Source organism: Musca domestica, unplaced genomic scaffold (genome assembly GCF_030504385.1).
Source record: "Musca domestica strain aabys unplaced genomic scaffold, Musca_domestica.polishedcontigs.V.1.1 36, whole genome shotgun sequence".
NCBI classification, from domain to species: Eukaryota; Metazoa; Arthropoda; class Insecta; order Diptera; family Muscidae; genus Musca; species Musca domestica.
The window spans coordinates 5,695,548-5,718,039 of record NW_026712318.1 but is presented as its reverse complement, the minus strand read 5'-3'; the positions used below and the strand labels follow the sequence as shown (position 1 = coordinate 5,718,039).

Below are 22,492 nucleotides of genomic sequence, written 5' to 3'. Positions count from 1 at the left end.
TAGCGAGGAGTTTGCCTTCAATTGTAAAATAATTGGAGAAAACTTTTAAATTTTCTTGTAAAAATTATTTTAATTTAAATCCAGCTTTTCTTATTTTTTTTTAGAAATACAAACATTTTTGTAAAATAGGTTTAATATTCGGTTTTCATCGTGTTCGTGTTCGTGATTTTGTCACCGTAAATGCATAACGTAAACAAAATAGACATTTTGCCGACAGTTCGTGAACCAAATGTTGTCTTATGCTACTGCTACTGCCCCCACTATACTTACTGTTAGCCTAATGCCGAACTGTTAGTGTTGGGAAGGTTTGACATGTTGCACAGGGTTGCCAATGACCACTATATTTATTTCATCAAATTTTTTATGTCGGCCAATGTTGGTAGGAGTGCGTTAAGGCTGGGTTTTCGGAAATTCGAATTAAAAAAACTGCAACAAAGTCAAAAGTCAAAATTTCTGCACTTTTTTTAAATTTTATTGAATAAAAGCAAAAAATCTCGGGAATAGCATCAAATTTTAGAAAAAGTTTAGATTTGTTCGAATTGGTCACCTTTGGCACGAATTATGGCCTTCAAACGGCCAATAAAACCGTCACACCCTGCCCAAATGTTGCTCTGCGGTATTTTGACCCATTCCCGGCGAAGCGCTTGCTTGGGATGATCGACACTTTGGTATTTTTTAGTGCCAACCTTGCTTTTTAAAATACTCCAGACACTATAGTCCAACGGCTTGGTATCCGGAGATTTTGATGGCCATTTTGCGCTGGGAATGAAGCGAGGAACCTCATTTTGTAACCATGCTTGGGTGCCACGTACTGAGTGCGATGGTGCTGAGTCCTGCTGGAATGTCCAAGGTCTGACGCCAAAATGTTGCGTTCCCAAGGCTTTAATACACCCTCCGGAATATTTTCGCGATAATATTCGGCATTTATTCTAATGCCACGGTCGATTAATACGAGCGGAGAGCGACCATCGGCGGTTAAAGCCATCACCATGGCCGGCGCTTGAGTTCTGATAGCCAACCAAAGGTGCACATTTTCATTCATTTCGTTTTCAATATTTTCTCATTGGAGAAAACCAAATTCGGTAGTACACCACTTTCGGCCCAGCAACTCTTTAGTTCTTTTGAGTCGATTTTCTTTTTGTTGCGGTGTAAGTTTTCGGACTTTTTGGAATTTCAATGGCTTTACCCTGAGCTCATTTTTTACAGCCTGTTCCACGATGTCGAAAGAACACGTTCGCACAACTTTTACACGACAAACAGCTGATTTCCGTTCCACTAAAATCCATCAGAACGAAAATTTGCACGAAAATCAAAGCGAACGAAAACGTAAGCGTTTCAGTGTAATTTTGCGTTCCACTATCTTTTTTCTTTCGTACGCATGCGAACACAAATGTCAAAATCAGTCACTTGTGTGTTTGCTGTCGAATGATAAAAATTAAGGAAAATTGTTTTAACATAAACATTCCTTGATTGAAAATGGAAAGAAAAATGTAAGTAAAAATAATAAATGCAATTTAATCTGTGAACAACAAATATACATTTTTTTATTTTCTCAATTCCAGCACGAAAAAACTACACAGCTGCGGGCAATAGTTGAGTATATGGGGGAGAATCCTAAGTTCGGCAGAGGAGTGCCAATTTTTGGAAGCAGCAGGCAATCCCATGAAGACCACTGGAAGACACAAACCTAGAAAAAATCATTTTTTTATTATTTCAAAAATGTAAAAATACAATCATACTTACTGGTTGTTAGGTACTTCAAATAAATTCGAAGCATCTCTTAAATGCCTCCGTGGCACAATTTGAACCTCCTCCTCATCATCCATAAAAAATAGGGCTACAGAAATATACATTTTTTTCTTTTTTAAGAACACAAATAATCTGAACACAATCACTAGAAATTTTATTTTGTTTGTTTATTTACAATTTGTTTGTTTACAACTGAACTGTCAGTTGAGACAGAGCCACTGCTGCTTTTTCGCGTTTAAATTAGACATTTGGCGCTTTTTTTGCCTTATTTCGCGATTAATTTTGCCAAAAAATATTTTGCAACACTGAATCACGTAAGGCTATGCGAAAGAAAGAACGAAAGTTAGTGGAACGCATTCTTATGCGAAAGTGAGTGAGTAGCCTTCGTTCGCACAAATTTTCTTTCGAGATCGTGGAACAGGCTGTTAATATTTGCCGAATGGAATATTGCGATATGTTCAGCTCACGAGCCATTTTTCGGCCACTTCGACGCGGTTTTCGATCATGTCGTTTCTTTACTTTTCGAACCATTTCTACTGATGTTGTTTTTTTCTTCCGTCCACTTCCTTGACGTCGGGCTACGTTACCACTATCACGGTAACGAGCGATGGTACGAAGCACAAAAGGTCTATTCACATTTAAATGCTGGAGTGCTCTAACGATAGCCAAATATAAAGAAATCGCACTATCGCGCTTGAATTCCATCACGAATAACTTTTTTTCTGGAAAATTCTTACCAAAGTCCTTTTGTACGCTTGTAAACAATATAATGAGCTGTCACTGGAATAATTTTAACAGCTGTCGGACGAGTGGCTTAGAAACGACAGCAGTCTGAAGTTGGTTGCAGTTCTTTCATCTCACCCTGTAATTATTTTTCTCAATTAGATATCTAATGTGAATATGGAATTTATCATCCAACTCCTACTGTTACCTCCCCAAAGGATGGAATAAATGTTCGATATAAGTGTTCTTATAAAATTGGAAATAAATGTTTTATATACTTTGAATTTTGAACATATTTGTATCAGTATTAGATGAAGTCAACTATATCTGGTATCTCACGCACATATCAACATTTCCCAAAAATTATCACATATCTCATAAAAGGTGTAGAAAATTGACAATATTGGTCCATACCCTCGGGAAGCAAGGCAAGTAAAAACGAACATTGGGGAAAGGTATATATACCTGTCGGCAAAACCGACTAATACTTTTTAATTTTTTTTTATTTTTTCTTCGTCTGTCGAAGCTGAGTCTTTATTTCACAACCGCTTGGTATTGTTGTTGGACACTCACCCTTTTTCTCTCTGTCTCTCCCTCTCTCTGTCAAAGTCATTCATTTTGGAAGTATATTTTTTAAGAACAGCCCATTATTTTCAAACTACCTCTTATACAGTTCCCACATTTTTTGTTGGGTAAAAAAGTTTCACTAAATTAACTTGGCAACCCTACAGTTGAGGTATCTCTTTTTATGCTCTCTACGAACGGTGTTGGCGTTGTCTGTCGTTTCATGTTGTATCTGTTATTTGTTTGATTGTATAGGTGTTTGATACGTTATGTTTCGTCGTCATCGTCGTCGTTGTCGTCTCGATTCCACATTTGTTCGTTAGTCAGTTCGGGACATTTTGTCCTGAAGTAAATATGTTGGCTGGCTGGCAGGCTGGCGCTCGCTACCGTTGTCGCTGTCGTTGGCATTGCATTTGTGGGTCCGTTGGTGTTGCTACCAACACCAGCTAACTGTAAAAAGCTGTAGCAGACAAAATATCCTTAATCATCAAATGTTTTCAGTTGATAGTAACATATCGACTGGAGTGGTTGTGTCCTCTAATCCGGCACTTGTCTCCTTTGGTCTGCGAGACTGTAGAGGCAGTGGCAGTCAATCAGCCATTCAGTCAATGACTGGAATTGATTAAAGTGTTGAAAATCATAAACCAAATATTAGAAATATGGACATTAGAAATTAAATGGATATTTACACTACAGCGGAATCCTTCTCTAAAGAAGAGAGCGTGCGAGTGTATGTGTGCTGATAAAAAATAAGAATGGACTGTGCAATAATTGTTGTATCATTTTTGCTATCAGTGAATCGATTGGAAATGTGTTTGTGAAGACATTGTGGCCAACACCATCGTGGGTTCGCGTCTCGACCCGACCCAAGTTCCCCCTGTGTTGTGCGGTCAATGTGGGCCATGTTATTTTGTTTTCCCAACTTCTGTGCAGGCAGCAATAACAACAGCTGCCACAAACAAATATGTGTTGTTGGAAAAAAAATCCGAAACGAACCGAAACTTTGAAGAAAAGTAATACGAATCCCCTCCCACCATAAAGGATAAAACGGAGAAGAAGAAGAAGAAAATAAAGGAAGAAAAAACAAAAAAACCGTTATCAAGTGTTTAGTTTCTCATGTGTTACTTTGTGCAGTTTTTAAGTGTGTTGTAGTTACCAACAAGACCCGTTAGTCGGTGCTCAAAATACATTACCGAGGATTTTGTTTGTGGCTTCGTCGACATCCACATTGTCTTGTGTGCCATCAACCCACCCACCCATTATCCACCCGCCACCGTCGCAGCCGTCTTCGACGCAATAGCCAAATGGAAAATCAATATTTTCAATATTATGCGGCAGGCAGGCAGGCTGGTAGTCAGACAGGCAGAAAACATTTGATTGGCAGCAATTGGTGGTACTACAGGCTTGTTTTACAAACAAGTGCAATTTACTTAAATTACTGCATGCATTCTTAAGTGGCTGCGGCAGTAGTGCGGTTGGGGGGTCACTGGTGGGTGAAGCGTTAGACTGCGCTCATACGCAACGCATTACTCTATGACAATCCTGTGAGAACTAATACTCCATTGCATTGCTGGTAAGTTGTAATTTAACAAAAAAAAAAAAAAATAGAATAATAACTCAGCCAATAGAATATTTAATTAAATAAGACCTATTAAAAAACGGGATTTATTCAATTTATTTGAGGTTTTCAAGGGATCAGGAATATTGGAAAAGAAGGACATGCATATTTAAAGGAAAGTAGGCATTATTTCTTGACATAATTGTACATATGACACCGTTCCATCCCTAAGTCCATTATTTTGCAATACGGCGGATCTGACACTTTTATAAAATGGAGCTGATCGAGCCATATATACACAGTAATGTTTTCATAAAACACGCATGCTTTTTACATCATGGAATGTGCCAAAGAAAATATCTAGTTTGAATTGTATTGGGATTATTCAAAATAGCGGAGTTGGAACCTATCAGTCGATCTTAAATATAGATGTATACTCACAGGCCATGCCTGTTAATTCAAACATATTTTGACTTGCTTTTTATATCGTACACCACAATGTGGTCAGAGTATTATGTCTTTGTGCATTTGTTTGTAACAGACAAAAGGAAACGAGATAGACCCATAGTTCCTTTTGATGATCTGCATAGAATCACATTCTGAGTCGATTTATGCATGCCCGTCCGTCCGTCCGTCCGTCTGTCCATGTATTTTTGTAAACAAAATACAGTTCGCATTTATTGCCCTATCCAGATGAAATTTTGCACAAATCATTTGTTTGGCCCAAGGACGAACCCTATTGAACAACAATATTTAGGGGAATATATCAAATGCAGCTCAGAAATACCTTTGCCAAATTTTATCGAGATCGGTTCAGATTTGGATATAGCACCCATATTAAACTGCGTCCGATTTACCTTTTATTGTGCACCAAACGTGTAATATTTGTCCACTTACGGCACTTACGACCTAATTGAGTCTGGAAGCTAGTATTTCAAATTTGGTGAAGATCGGTTCAGATATAGCTATAGCTCCCATATATACTGTTCATCCGATTTGTTATATTTGTTACCCACAGCCGTAATATGCACTCCGTAACAACGAAATCCAGGGAAATATATCAAATACAGCTCAGAAATATCTTTGCCAAATTTTATCGAGATCGGTTCAGTTTTAGATATAGCTCCCATATATATTTTTATCTGATTTCAAATTTGGGATCAAATGGGCAATACAAGTCCGAATTTAAAAGATACAAATGCTTCGGGATATGAATGAAAGCCAAAAAATGTCGGAAATAGTATCAAATTTTATAATATGTTTAGATTTGTTCGAATTGGTCACCTTTGGCACGTATTATGGCCTTCACGGCTACGGCCAATGAAACTGTCACACGCTAATGTTGCTCTGCGGTTTTTTGGCCTATTCACGGCGAAGCGCTTCTGAATGTGATCGACACACAGAATATTTTCGTGATAATATTTGGCATTTATTCTGTCGATTAATACGAGCGGAGAGCGACCATGTCCGGCGCTTGAGTTCTGGTGGCCAACCGAAGGTGCACATTTTCAGCTGACCTCTTTGGCAAGTAAACATGGTCATTTTGTTGTTGTTGTTTACAAACTGCTGGACAACGAATGTTTTCTTTCGGTGAAAACCAAATTGGGCAGTTAACCACTTTCGGCCAAGCGAAACAACTCTTTAACTCTTTCGGGTCTAATTTCTTTCTGTTGCGGTGTAAGTTCTTGTACTTTTTGGAATTTCAATGGCTTTACCCCGATTTCATTTTTTAATATTTGCGAGTGGAATATTACGATATGTTCGGCATTTTTCGGCCACTGCGACGAGGGTTCCGATCAAGTCGCTTCTTTACTTTTCGAACCATTTCTGCTAATGTTGCTGTTTTCTTCCGTCCACTTCCCTGACGTTGGGCTACGCTATCAGTATCAGGGTAACGAGCTATGGTACGAGACACAAAAGATTTATTCACATTTAAATACTGGAGTGCTCTAACGATAGCCAATTGTGGTTTTCCAGCCAAATATAAAGAAATCAGACTACCCCGCTTGAATTCCATCACGAATAACTTTTTTTCTGGAAAATTCTCACCAAAATGCTTTTGTACGCTTGTAAACAATATATTGAGCTGTCACTAGAATAATTTTAACAGCTGTCGGACAAGTGGCTTAGTAATGACAGCAGTCTGAAATTGGTTCCAGTTTTTTCATCTCACCCTAAGTACAATTTCCAAGAACTACCTTGGTATTCCAATAATACACACCGCCAGTAAGGTGAATTTCAAAATTTACATCGAGCCTATTCCTCAATCTTGATTCCCATTCCAAATTTCAAGTTTCTAACCGTTCACATGATACGAAATGGTTCCAAATGTAGTACATTTTAGTGCTTCTCGTACACTCAGGATGTAAATTACCAAACACCTTTGGTACATCCATCATACACTCCATCAGTGACCATCATTCCTCATTCAAAAGTTCTAGCTCAGATGGTTCGAATATAGAGGGTATCATATTTAGTACATTTTATTACTTTTCGCAGATGTGGCATCCTTGGACCGTACCAATTCCAGACAACAATTGGAAGGTATTTAAAGACAGTATGTCATATCTTGTGGCGAATATACAGATTATATAAAATCGGAGATGTTGCCTGAAAATATTTTACCAAATTTGATCGAAATCGGTTCAAGAGATTAGCGAATCTAACCGACTACCGGCAATTTCAGTAGAGTGTGCTTTTAACCGAAACAAATTGACTGTGATGAATTTGATGTCAGTTGGACAATAATCTGTAAGATGGTTACAAAAATTGATGACTCAGAATGTGATTCTGCGCAGATGTCCAAAATGAACTACAGATCTATCTCGTTTCCTTTTGCATATAATTAACAAACACACAACAAGTAAAAATCTGTAGTTCGGCCGAGCCAAACTTTGTATACCTTCCACCATTTGGTACAAATTTGGCAATTTTCCAAAAAATAAAATAAAATCCATTAAAAATTCTGTTAAAATCTTAAAAATACCGAAAGCAGCCGTATATTATGGTCTATACGACGACGTGGACCTGCATAGGAAACTTTTGTCATAAGCTATTGCAATATTCAAATGCGAAACTTGAAGTATATCTGGCTATAATGTAGCTAAAATCATCAAAATACCGAATATAGGGAGGTAACATGTGGTTTTTAAAACGTGGACCTGCACAGACAATTTTCTGGCATAGGCTGTAGTATCCATTACGAACTTCAAATACAAAATTTGAAAAAATTCCCGTGAATAATGTGCTAAATCATCAAAATACCCAATATCGGGGACTACCGCGGGGAATACCGCTATATGGGGACTATACGAAGACGTGGACCTGCACAGACAATTTTCTGTCAGAGGCTGCAGTATTTATTACGAACTTCAAATGCGAAATTTGTAACATTTCCGGTAAATAATGTCGCTAAAATCATCAAATTACCGAATATCGAAGGGGTACCGTTATATGGGAGTCATACGAAGAGGTGGACCTGCACAAACAATTATCTGCCATAGGCTGTAGTATCCATTACGAACTTCAAAAGCGAAATTTGTAACATTTTCGGTTAAAAATGTCGCTAAAATCATCAAAACACCTAATATCGGGTGGTACCGTTATATGGGGGCTATACGAAGACGTGGACCTGCACAGACAATTTTCTGTCTTAGACGTGGACGTGGACCTGTATGGCCCATTTTCAATACCAACAGTCCTACAGACATAATACACATTTTAGTACATTTTTATCAACTTTCTTCATTTCGTTCGGAAGCTACAGTGATTTCTACATACGGAAAGACGGACGTACATTGCTAAATCGACATAGAATTTTATGCTGATCACGAATATATATATATACATTCTGGAGTCTAAAATGTCCATTTCGGGGTGTTACAAACGGAATGACAAACTTAATATACCCTCCATACTATGGTGCAGGGTATAAAAACGCCATACCCTATACCATAGTGTGCCGGAGGGTATCAAAATATCTCAAACCTGACAATTTCGCATTTTGATGTTTTTCTTTTGTTCTCTCTTCCACTCACAAAAACAAAATTATAAAAAGAAATTTACCACCCCCTACCCGCCACAAATATCAAAACATTTCAATTGCGATTGATATTTCAGCCTTTCACTTGCAATCGTTTATCGCTAATGAGTAGGTGTTAACATTTGATTTTAATTAAATATGTCATGTCATGTGTCCGTATCACTGACCAAATGGGAGTCATCAATAATAATTGTAATACAAGAAGTTCCGTCTTACCTTTCAGTGTGCCGGAGCCCCCGCAGGCAAAACACAGTTTCATTGAAATGCCACATTTATCAAAGAGGAAAAACTACAACAGAAATGAAATGAATAATTATATTGAAAAAAAGGGAGAAAAAAAAGCCAAAAGAATAAGTGAGGCAAATCATGCCACCTGAAGGTGGGAGAGGGAGAGATGGGCAGCAAGTAAAGGAGTGAAAATCCCCGAAGGAGAAAAAGTTATCAACTTAATAAGTGGCATGATTTGTGATTGTATTGTAACCTTTAATTTAGTTACAAATTATTTTGTTGTTTTTTTCGCTAATTCATTTATTTCCTTGTATTCCCTTTTTCGTTTCACATTCGTTCGCATTGTCGCTCGTTGGGAGAGTGAGTGTGTGTGTGTGTGTTCGTGACGTCCTTCTCTTGTTCAGACATTGGAATAATTAAAAAGTATCCGACACACGTTGAGGTGTTGTCGTTTGAGGGGCTATAGCAGAACGTTTTGTTTTGCATGAATGAATCAATGTGTGTGTGTGAGTAAGAGAGTAGGTTTTAGTGTGGTACATGTGTACGTGTGTGTGTGTGTGTATCTGACTTCTGAAGTAAAAACTTTTATAATTTGAAAAATACACACCACAGCTCCATCATCGTTTAGTTATACAAAACTTGCAAAGCCAATAATTTGTAAATGAACACCTTTGCAACAAATGAATTTAAGTTATTCATGCACTTCGGAGTGTGTGTGTATTTGTCGGGAACGCACAGTATTTGGATTGCGATAAATTGGTTCGAGATGAGATATAAGGGAATTTTTTAAAATATATTTTATAAATATTTTACTATTGCAGAAAAAAGCAAAGATTTTACCCTTACGATTTATTTTTTATACCCTACAACACTATATGTTGGCATACTGCAAGTTTGGTTGAGCCAAAAATTATGTAAAACCTCGAAATATTGGCCACCCACATGGGAACCTATATATGGATCTTCCTATCTCGCCGTCGGTCTAGCTATGTATGTCCGTCCGTCCGTCCTTCCATGTGAATTAGTAATCCTGCTACGGGTCTTAATTATGTTCCGATCCTCACGAAATTGAAAATGGAGGTGGTTTGTTTTTGGAGATGATCGTAAAATATTAAGGGTTTGAAATGGACAAAAAATCTAATCCTCACGAAATTTTAAATGTTAAAGTTAAAGGCAGGAAGGAAAGTTAAGCATTTTGGATGGCCATCGGATTATATTTATTTGTAAAATGGACCACAACTTTCGTGTGAATTATTTTTGAATACCTATCAACACCACGAGGGGCGTAAATATGAGACAAATGCCCCGGTCGAAACATCTGTGAAAGCCTATGTGTATGACATTATTTCAAAAACGAAATCTTCCAAAATAAATTTGGACATAAGGGGCCTTCCAACATATTGTAGTATTGTAGGGTATAACATGGTCGGCCCCTCACGGCTATAGCCTTTGCTTACTTGTTACACCGTCCACCATAGTATGGAGGGTATATTAAGTTTGTCATTCCGTTTGCAACACATCGAAATACACATTTTAGACCCCACAAAGTATATATATATTCTTGATCAGCATAAAATTCTATGTCGATTTAGCGATGACCGTCCGTCTGTCCGTCTGTGGAAATCACTCTAGCTTCCGAATGAACTGAAGTAGATTGATAAACTTTTACTCACATGTATATTATGTCTCCAGGACTTTTGGTTTTGAAAATGGGTCATGTAGGTGCACGTTTTCGTATAGCCCCCATATAACGGTACCTCCCGATATTTGGTATTTTGATGATTTTAGAGACATTATTTAACGGAATTGTTTCAAATTTGGTATTTGAAATTCGTAATAGATACTACAGCCTAAGACAGAAAATGTGCCATGTATGTCCACGTCCTCGTATAGCCCCCATATAACGGTACCCCTCGATATTCGGTATTTTGATGATTTTAGCAACATTATTTACCGGAAATTTTGTATTTGAAGTTCATAATGGATACTACAGGCTATGCCAGAAAATTGTCTGTGCAGGTCCATGTCTTCGTATAGCCCCCATATAACTGGACCTCCCGATATTCGGTATTTTTATGATTTTAGCGAGACTATTCACCAGAATTGTTTCAAATTTGGTATTTGAAGTTCGTAATGGATACTACAGCCTAAGACGGAAAATTGTCTGTGCAGGTCCAGGTCTTCGTATAGCCCCCATATACCGGTGCCTCCCGATATGCGATATTTTGATGATTTTAGCTACGTAATTCACCGATTTTTTTTAAGTTTTGCATTTGAATATTGTAATGGCTTATGACAAAATTTACATATGCAGGCCCATGGCGTCGTATAGACCATAATATAACAGCTACATTCGGTATTTTTAAGATTTAAACAGATTTTTTTCGGATTTTATTGTTTTTGAGAATTGCCAAATTCGTTCCAAATGGTGGAGGGTATTCAAAGTTCGGCCCGACCAGACTTACAACGTGTTTACTTGTTTCTTTTTTTTTAATTTGAATTAGAACACCAAAGAGGTACCGATGTAGGAACAGTATTGCATATTTCTTGAAAGAAGAATTTTAAAACCAAAAAAAAAAAAAAAAATACCAATAAAAAGCTAGAATCTTGAGATTTTGGGTGAGGGTCACTTTCGGTTCGAGGTATCAGATAAGGCTGGGTTTTTGGAAATTCGTACTAGAACGGTACGAAAAGTATTAAAAGGTAGTATATGTGGTACCCTTTGTATTTGAGGAAGCAGTAGATGGACTGATAAAGTATACGATGGATGTACCAAACGGTTTTTGGGAAATCGCACTATAAGTATACGAAATGTACTCAAATGTACTACATTTAGTACCATTTCGTATCAAGTGAACCGTTATAGCTAAAAATTTGGAATGGGAAGTAAGGTTGAGGGGAAGGGTACTATATATGGTTCACTGTGAATTTGGCGGATCTAATGGAGCTGGAATCCTGAAAGTTGAGTGTATTACTGCCGGAGTGTAGGATGTTTTCGAAATTTGTACTTATGTGTACTTATAGTATTAAATTTGGTTCAATTTAAATTTTGGAAGATCAGGTGGCTTGGAATCTTAGAATATGGAAATAAGATTTATATAGGATTTTATGATAATATGGATCGTTACGGAAATTTGTACTTATGTGTACCAAATGGTACTAAATTTGGTAGCATATGGATTTGGAGGAACGGATGGAGGTAGAATTCTGAAATTTGACATTAATATTATTGGCGGAGTGTAGCATTGGGATATGAAGATATTGTTCGCAATTTGTACTTATGTGCACGAAAAGTTGTAAAGGGATCTAAATTTGGTACAATTTCAAATTAGGTGACCCGATTGCTGAAATTTGGAAATAAGATCACTATTGCATTGTATAATTGGGTTATGTAGAAAGGTTCGGAAATTTTGTACTTTTGTGTAATAATTGGTACTAAATTTGGCACAACATGGATTTGCGAGAACAAATAGAGATGGTATCCTGACATTTGAGAAGAAGATTCCTATAGGAGATTACTGTCGGAGGGTGAACCTATGGAGTTGGAATACTGAAATTTGGAAAAAAGATTACTATTACATTTTAGGATTGGGGTTTGGAGGAAGAAATTCGTACTTCTGTGTATTACATGGTACTAAACTTGGTACAATTTATCTTTGAGATAGCCGATAGGGGTAGATTTCTGAAATTTTGAATTGGGATTACGGTTGAAGTGTAGGATTGGTGTAAGTTTTGGAAATTTGTATTTATGTGTACTAAATTGTACTACATTTCGTACAATTTGGATTTGGGCAGGAATGGAATGATGTAGATTGTTATGAAAATTTGGACTAATGCGTACTAAATGAAATAAAATTTGGATTTGGGTGAACCAATGAAGCTGGTGTCCTGAAATTTGGAAAAAATATTAAAATCGGAGTGTAGAGTGTGATATGGAGGTAGTTTTGGAAATGTGCAATTATATGTGCTAAAATGTACGAAATTGGGTAAATATGTATCTGGGGGAACCGATATGGATGAATTCCTTAAATTTTAAATTTGGCATTATTGTGGGAGTGTAGGATTGAGGTATGTAGGAAGTTTTGGAAATTCGTACTTATGTGCACCAACTGATACTAAATTTGGTAAAATTCAGATTTGGGCGAACTGATAGGGATGGAATCCTGAAATTGGGAAATCAGATTTCTATTGGATTGTGTGATGTAGATTGTTACGTAAATAAATTTGTACTTATGTGCACTAAATGGTACTAATTTGATATAATTAAGATTTGGGTGGACCTGATATTCCGAAATACGATTTTTTCGGATAGTATGATGCAGGCTGTTAATGGAATTTGTACTTGAAGTGAACCGATTGAGCTGGAGTTCTGAAATATGGTATGCGAGTTCTTGACGAAATGCAGAATAGATGTACCAAAGGGTTTTTAGAAATTCAAGCTTTAAGGTTACGAAAGGTTCTAAAATGGTAATAAACATCTAAAATGGTACGACTTGCTATTCCGTTTGTAGAGTTAAATCTAAAAATTTGGTTTAAGAATCAAATTTGGATAGTATGTTTGTTTGGTGGTTTTGGAAACGTGTACTAAGTGTGCGAACTGTACTAAAGGGTGCTGAATTTGGAACAGTTTGGTTAAGGGTGAATGGATGCGCTGGAATTTTAAAATTTTTATTGAGGTCCCTGTTGGGGGAGGGTTTGTGATTTCTAGTTTTGGTAGGTTTCCAAAAGAAGTTTGGAAATGTGTACTACAAGTGCACGAAAAGTACTAAATTGTACTATATTTCGTACAATTTGGTATTTGGTGAAGAAATAATACTTGAAAACTGAAATTTGGTATTAGGGTAGGTGTTCATGTATAGCCTGGATATATAGTGATGGTTTCGAGAATGTGTACTATAATTGTACGAAAAGTACTAAGCGGAACTAAATTGGGTATTGGTTGAAAGGATAAGGCTTTAATCCTCTAATTTGATATTGAAGTCTCTGTCTGTATCTGAAATTGAGATATAGAGGTGGTTTTGGAAATGTGTACCATTATTGTACGAAAAGTCCTAAATAGTACTAAATTGGGTTTTAGGTGAAGGGATAGAGCAGAAATCCTGAAATTTGATACAGTTTTCACTGTTGCTATCTATGGTTAAGATATGGTGGTGGTTTTGGAAATTATAATTGTTCGAAAAGTACTAAATTGTACTAAAATTGGTAACTGGAATCCTCAAATCTGATATTAAGGTTTCTGTTAGTATATGGAATTAATATATGGAGGTAGTTTAATATTGAGGTCCCTGTTAGTATCTGCAATTTAAGGTGGTGTTGGAAATGTGTAACATATTTGTACGAAAAGTACTTAACGGTACTAAATTGGGTGTTGGGTGAAAGAATAGGGCTGGAATCCTTAAATTCGATATTGAGGTCTATGTTGGTATGTAGAATTGAGATATGGAAGTGGTTTTGGAAATGTGAACTATAATTGTACTTAAAGTACTAAATAGTACTGATTTCGAATTACTGTTGGTGTCTAGGTTAGAGTGATATAGATTTTTTTTATATGCGTTCTAAGTGACACTAAATTTGGTACATTCTCGTTAAGAATTTGAAGGTTAGCACTTCTGTATTATTCTTTCCGAAAATGGATAAAACCTGAATAATTCATAAAACCTTGAAGGTCTGCAAATTTAGTACGATATATGAAGTTCTGATTAAAAATTTTTGTCAAACTGTTGGAACAAATCTGAAATTTTAAGATGGATTTTTCGTCGGCGAAGTTTCGGGCACTTGCTGGTCTCATATAATAACTTTCAAGGCAACCAATGATTTCTAAAATATATATTTTTTCCTCAGGAGGTATATAACATGCTCCATATTTAAGATGGAATTAACATTGCCAAAAAAATTTGTCTTCCAAACACTGTTACTTGCAAAGTATCATTTTTTCATCAGAACGTCTCCCATCATCACTATAAAGCAATGGTAATGTATGGCGTGGAAAAATTCATTTCTGGCCAGCAGTGCACAATCGTACACACACACACATACCTACTAATACAATTCCTTTTTCCAGTCCATGAAAACCTTTAGTAAAAGACCATATACCTCAACACGTAGCTCTGAAAAACAAAATGTAGTAATTATTCTTACATTTTTACCTGGGTAATGTTGGCCATGAAACTGTCCTGTCCCTCTTTCTCTCTATTAGGAAAGGTATATCAGCCAGGCTTAGTGTAGGTTGGTTGTATCCTTATTTTTCGGTCTGTTCATTCTCTGCACAATGTTTCAGAAAGTCATTTGCCATAGCTGAAAGTAGACGCATAACATGTGTCTGGTATACCAGGAGCTAGGTGCAAAAGTCCAAGTGTTATAAAAAGTGTAGAAGTGTAGAAGCACGCAGAGTGAAATGATGATACATAGCTTCGAATGGAACATGAACCATGTGGCATGGGAGGATTGGGTTAGTTAGGCTAAAAAGTATTGTTAGCAAAAAGTAAGGTATCAACCTTGATAACACTGTGCGACAAAATTATATATTTAATCACAGGAAAATCCAGCATGTTATGAAAGTATAGCTAAAAAAGACACGTTGCACTTTAAATCGCTAATTAACCAAAATGGAGGGGTCAAGGTCTCCCACTTATTTCGAAATTTTCGGATTTAGACTCCTCGGAATCCTTACATTATAGGTATATAAAGTCCTTAGCAATATTGCAGCTATTAATAAAAAGATTATTTTGGTGGGCATTTCTAACCTCAAGTCAGTTATCGAAGGAATCTTTTTGGTACTTGCTTCTAGATTTAACTCGGTCGGACGTGCCAAAATTCAGGTCTTTTGGAAAGATATTGGTCATTTGGTGCGTAATTAACCCGAAATCGGTTGAAGATGATGAGCTATATCTAAATAGAAATTGATTCTCACCAATTTCAATATGGTTCGTCCTTGGGCCAAACAAATATTGTTTGGATAATTTCATTTCGATCGGATAATAAATTGCGACCTGCATTTTGTTCACAAAAACATATGGACAGACGGACGGACTGACATGTTTAAAATAACTCAGAAAGTGATTCTATGAAGATCCTCAAAAGTAACTATAGGTCTATCTCGCTTCCTCCTCAATATTACAAACAAATGAACAAAGACACTATGTGGTGTAGGGTATTAAAATGGATTGTAGGAAACTCGAAAATGGGTTTGACAGTACTCGTTTTTAGATCAAAACCCCAAAGGAGTTTCAGGTTCTTAGGCTAACCTTTATTAAGGCCTTAATACGGTTTTGACTACATAGGGAACCATTATAATTTGAGATATATTTCGCAACATTTAGGATAGAGATTTGAAATTTGTCAGAGATCTTTGGATTGGATCTCCAGAATTATTGGTTAAGAAAATGGGTCAAATCGGTCAACCTTTTTGTATAAGCCCCTTGTAAAGTTTAGTCCGAGTTCAAGTATTTTTTAAGGTTTTGGCCATGTTTTTCATTTGATTTCACCAATTTTTGCAATTTTGAGTTCTTATAATGTGAAAACGCTATTTTCAAAAAAAAAAAAAAAATGTATTAATTGAAAAAATATATTAAGATACACCCTGATTTTAATTATTGTGAGGATCTTGGCCATATTTTGCACAAAATTAAATTTACACCTCTAATGTCTTCTAGGACCTATTTTATGATAAATAAATTTATAGGGAGTGTTTAACCATATCGTGAAAAATGACCCAGAATAGCTTGACGGCTAAAAATTTCCACCAAAGTTATACTTGAACTTTTATCTGCAATAATCTAATGCCGAAGTTTTTGATGGTCCTTGAAAAAAAAAGGATCCATGGCTAATGCCTTGAAAAAAATGTCTTGCAAATCCACGATTATGGATCTGAGAGTCCTTGAAAAAATATTCCTCGAAAATCCATGATTATGGCCCTGACCATTCTTAAAAAAATATTCTTTAGAAATCCAAAATTATGGCTTTGAAATGAAAATACTTTTTAAGAATCCATGATTATGACTCTAATTGTTCTTGAAAAACTTTTCCTTAGAAATTCACGAGTATGGACCGATAGTCCTTGAAAAAATATTCCTTAGAAATTCACGAGTATTCTCTAGCAATCCATGATTATGGCTCTGATAGTCCTTAAAAGTATTCTTATGGCCCTTGGAAAAATATAGTCTTTAAAAATCAATGATTATGGCCCTGATAAACCTTGGAAATTTTTTTTTTAGAAATTTGCTGTTGTCTTCAAAAAAATCCTTAAAAAATATTTTTTAAAAATTAATGAGTATGGCGCAGATAGTCCTTAAAATCTCTTATTATGGCTTTTATAGTCAAAAAAAAAAAAAAAAATATTCTGTAGAAATCGACGATTATGGCTCTGAGAGCCTATTAAAAAATATTTCTTAAAATCCACGATTAAGAATCTGAGAGTCCTTGAAAAATATTCTTTAAAAATCCATGATTATGACCCTGATAGTCCGTTGAAAAATATTCTTTAGAAATCCATGATTATGACCATGATAGTCCGTTGAAAAATATTCTTTAGAAATCCACGCCTGCAATAGTCCTTGAAAATATATTCTTTAAAAATCCACGAATATGGCTCTTATAGTTCTTGAACAAATATTCTTAAAAAATCCAGGATTATTGCTTTGATAGTCCTTGAAAAAATACTCTTTAAGAATCCATGATAACGCCTCTTATAGTCCTTGAAAAATATTTTTTAGAAATTCACTGTTATCGTCATAATAGTCCTTCAAAATATATTCTATAAAAATCCACGATTATGGTTAAGGTAGTCCTCTAAAATATTCCTTAAAAATCTATTATTATTGTTTTGATAGTTGAAAAAAAAGTATTCGGTTGAAATTCATGATTTTGGCTCTGAGACTCCTTGAAAAAATATTCCTCAGAAATGCATGATTATGGCTCTGAAGTCCTTAAAAAAATATTCCTCAAATATCCATGAATATGGCTCTTGAAAAAATATTCCTCAGAAATCTACTATTATAGCTTTGATAGTCCCTGATAAAATAATCTTGAAAAATCCACGATTATGGCTCGGAGAGTCCTCGAAAAAATATTCTTTAAAAATTCATGATTATGGCCCTTCAGAAAATATTCTTTAGAAATCCACGATTATGACCAAGATAGTCCTTAAAAATACTCTTTAAAAATATTTTTTAAAAATCAATGATTACGGCCCTGATAGTCCTTGGAAAAATATTATTTAGAAATTAGCTGTTATCGTCATAATAGTCCTTGGAAAAATATTATTTAGAAATTAGCTGTTATCGTCATAATAGTCCTTAAAAACATTCTTTAATAATCCACGATTATGGCTCAGATAGTCTTTAAAAAATATTCCTTAAAAATTTATTATTATGGCTTTGATAGACCAAGAAAAAATATTCTGTAGAAATCCATGATTATGGCTCTGTAGTCTATGAAAAAATATTTCTTAAAATCCACGATTGTGTCCTGATTGTCCTTTAAAAAATATTCTTTAGAAATCCACGATTATGGCTCTGATAGTCCTTGGAAAAATATTCTTTAACGATTTTGGCTGCAATAGTCCTTGAAAAAAAATTCTTTAAAAATCTGTAATAGTCATTAAAAAAATAGTCCTTAAAAATCTGTTATTATGGCTTTGATAGTGCATGAAAATATATGCCTAAAAAATTCACGATTATAATACTAATGGTCCTTGGAAAAATAATTTTAAAAATCCACGATTTTGGCTCAGATAGTTTTTGAAGAAATATTTTAAAAAATTGCCCTCAAAAAAGTATTTTTTAAAAATTATATAAATAAATTTAGCTGTCCTTAAAAAATTATTCTTTAAAAATGCATGATTATGGTCCTGATAGTCCTAGAATAATAGCCTTTAAAAATCCGAGGATAATGATTGTAATAATCCTTCAAAAATATTCTTTGCAGATCCATGACTCTGGAGTAGTCCTAGAAAAGTATACTCTGAGCGCAGTCCATGAACAAATGAAATGAAAAAATATTCCCAAGGGATGTATGATTATAGCTCTGATAGACCTCGAAGTTATTCCTGTATCGCATACATTTAAGTCTGAGATAATATCTGAATAAAAATTCCTATTATATTCAAAAATTAAGTTCAATTTCAAAATAAATTCTCATTCCAGTAAATGGACTTTTCTGTAGCAATCAGTCGAATTGTAAAGACTGACCTTTTCTCCATAATGCAAATGTGGAATGCATGGATGCCTGATTTAGGCTCCATGTGATACACGTTCTATGGAACGGTGAATTGAAATATGTATGTAATAGTATGTATGTATGTGATTTCAATGGCTAACGTGAAGGATAGGAATACACTTTTGCATTCCTGCTACCACCTACGAATACACACACATACATATGCAGGTACTTTATAACCTGTGCAATGTGATTTATGTTTCACCTCGCCGTGGATGGTAGCATTTTAACATACACATTCACACACGAAAGACATTCAAATGTCTAAAGCACACAAATTTTGTAGTTCCAAGTATTCCAGCTATGTGACACTACCTCCACCTTGCAATGATGACAATTTCACATTTAACACACAATGCGCCTTAAGTTTGACGCTGATTGCTGTGAATACTCTCGTAAATGAAATGAATATAAAGAAATTTAGTTGCAACTTTAAAATGTATTTTAGGTTCAATGTTGAAATGTGAAAGGTATTTTCAACTGGATTCCGCAACATAATTCATAAAAAATATCAAACTAAGTTTTCCCAAATTTGTACAGCTGAACCAAGGACTTCATCTAACTACAAAATATTTTACCCCCTTTGCTGGATTGTAAGAGTTTGACAGTTAAGGTCCCTTTTTCAAATAGGTTTTAAGCAAACAACCATAAGAAAACTGAAAACCAAATTAACTAATTGCGGTCAATACAGGGTGAGGTAAAAACCATTGCAACAAAGTCTAAAGCCATAATTTTTACTTTTTTTTAAAATTTTATTGAATGAAAGCAAGAATGTCGGAAATGGCATAAAATTTTGGAATATGTTTAGATTTGTTCGAATTGGTCACCTTTGGCACGAATTATGGCCTTCAAACAGCCAATGCAACCATCACACGCTGCCCGAATTTTGCTCTGCGGTATTTGAGCCCATTCCCGGCGAAGCGCTTGCTTAAGGTGATCGACACTTTGGTATTTTTTAGCGCTTACCTTGCTTTCTAAAATACTCTAGTTGGCATGTCCAAGGTCTGCGGCCAAAATATTTGCGTGGCCAAGGCTTTAAAACACCCTCCTGAATATTTTTGCGATAATATTCGGCATTTATTCTAATGCCACGGTCGATTATTACGAGCGGAGAGCGACCATCGGCTGTTATGGCGGCCCATATCATCACCATGGCTGACGCTTGAGTTCTGGTGGCCAACCGAAGGTGCACATTTTCAGCTGACCTCTTTGGCAAGTAAACACGATCATTTTGTTCGTTTACAAAATGCTGGACAACGAATGATTTCTCATCGAAGACGGAAAAAACCAACTTCGGCAGATCACCACTTTCGGCCAAGCGAAGCAACTCTTTATTTCTTTTAAGTCTATTTTCTTTCTGTTGTGGTGTAAGTTCTTGAACTGTTTGGAATTTCAATGGCTTTACCCCGAGCTCATTTTTCAATATTTGCCGAATGGAATATTGCGATATGTTCAGCTCACGAGCCGTTTTTTTGGCCACTGCGAGGCGGCTTTCGATCATGTCACTTCTTTACTTTTCGAACCATTCCTGCTGATGTTACTGTTTTTTCCCGTCCACTTTCTTGACATTGGGCTACGCTACGACGTACGATCAGATTGGGCCTGAAAATAAACATGCCAAATTTGATCGAAATCGGCTCAGATATAGCTATAGCTCCCATATATATTGTTCATCCGATTTGTTATTTTTGTCCACCGCCGCCGTAATATGCACTCTGCAACAACAATATTTGGGGAAATATATCAAATGCAGCTCAGAAATACATTTGCTAAATTTTATCGAGATCGGTTCAGATTTGGATATAGCTCCCATATAAAACTTCGACCGATTTACGTTTCATTGTGCACCAAAGTCTAATATTTGTCCAAATGGGATGGAATTTGGCACTTACGACCGAATTGAGTGTAGAAGGTAGTATGCCAAATTTGGTGAAGATTTTTATCGAGATCGGTTCAGATTTATTTATATATCTTTAACTGATTTCAAATTAATTTTGCACCAAATGGGCAATACAAGTCCGAATTTAAAAGATACAAATGCTTCGGCATATTTAGTATTTTGAACTTTAAATTATAATTATAATCATTGCGTGTACGATTGAATTCTCCCATAAAAACTTTTAATTGTTATGTGGTGCTCTACTAAATTAGCCCCGCCCGATTTTAAGACTTTCTTTACTGGTTTTTTACTTGTTTTATTGTAGATGGTCTCATTACTGTATCATTGACTGTTTTTTTTTGTTATTTTCGAACATTTTATTTGGTGTCCATTCCACTATTTTTACATGTTTCAGAGATACGTATATGTTGCAAAAAACTCCTCCAAAATGGCTATATTGACATCACCATACATGTACATTGATATGTATGCTTCCCTAAATGTATGTATGTATGAGAAATATATTCCTCTACACTCATGTGTATTTTGAACATCTCTAACACAATGAATTTGCAATTGCTCTCCTTGTCCTCTCTATTCATTCCATAAAACCCAACGACAATCTAAAGTACTTTCATTATCATGAACTATTTGGTTATTAGAGAGTGAGTGAAGGAGGGAGAGTTTGAGAGAGACCGCTAGAAAGAGGGAGTTATGCAAATATAGTTTTTTCTCATCTTTTTCTCACGTCTATCTGTCTACAGCCACCACCATGACTTTTATGTCGAATCATTGTGTGAACATTAATTACCGTGGAAAGCTTAATTTAATTTGCATTTTTTCGTTTGATGTCATTGCCTTTCCTTGCCACTTCGTATGACTCACACCATCTTTCCAGCACCCACATTCCACAAAGGCAGAGATATGATGATGATGATGTTTTCTGGCTCTTCAGCTACTTTTATTCATAATTTTATCAACGATTTTTATATCGCAACTATTTTTTGAAAAGTGGTCGATGGTTCTGGTGTTGATGTTGGCTTTTGTTATGATATGTAAATTATGAAGTTGCTATTTTTTGGAGTGTGTGTGTAAATGTTTTAACTGAAAACTAAACTAAAATTCCAAAAACAAATGAAATTCTCTGCTATAACACGTTGATATGTAGTCTGGCGATGAGCCTCACCATCTGTGGCATCTGTGAGTTTTAGACAAAACTTTGCAATATTTTTCCACAGCAATTAGCCAGAAACTATACCAGATGGCTGGTTAGCACACCGTTTACGCATGCAAATTTTTCTCTGCAGCATAACGATGAGTGAAAAACTGTGAGGCAAAATTAAAAACTGCAGATGGTGGTAGTCGTTTAGGCAATGGTACATGCGATATTATTAGTATTAAGTGAGCCAAGCATTATTAAATGTACCGAGGTGAGGTGAGGTATGTTGATTTTAAGTTGATGGCTTGTCCATATGCATAGATGTATTTTCAAATAGAAATTGTTGTTTTGTGAATAAACTGTATACGTTTTACA

At 35.7% G+C, this 22,492-nt stretch overlaps 3 long non-coding RNA genes across 3 annotated transcripts in view; 2 read left to right on the top strand and 1 right to left on the bottom strand.

The window, feature by feature from the left end:
- Positions 1-1,202: 1,202 nt before the first annotated feature.
- Positions 1,203-1,891, top strand: LOC131803964 (uncharacterized). The gene is made up of 2 exons (XR_009342847.1): positions 1,203-1,490; positions 1,563-1,891. It is a non-coding gene; the product is annotated as an uncharacterized LOC131803964 (long non-coding RNA).
- Positions 1,496-2,171, bottom strand: LOC131803963 (uncharacterized). The gene is made up of 2 exons (XR_009342846.1): positions 1,744-2,171; positions 1,496-1,687 (listed from the first exon to the last, which is right to left on the bottom strand). It is a non-coding gene; the product is annotated as an uncharacterized LOC131803963 (long non-coding RNA).
- Positions 2,172-3,425: 1,254 nt separating this feature from the next.
- LOC109611834 (uncharacterized) overlaps positions 3,426-22,492 on the top strand; it is a 131,276-nt gene continuing 112,209 nt past the window's right edge. The window contains exon 1 of the long non-coding RNA XR_009342855.1: positions 3,426-4,609. This is a non-coding gene — a long non-coding RNA (uncharacterized LOC109611834). The remainder of the gene's footprint in view (positions 4,610-22,492) is intronic.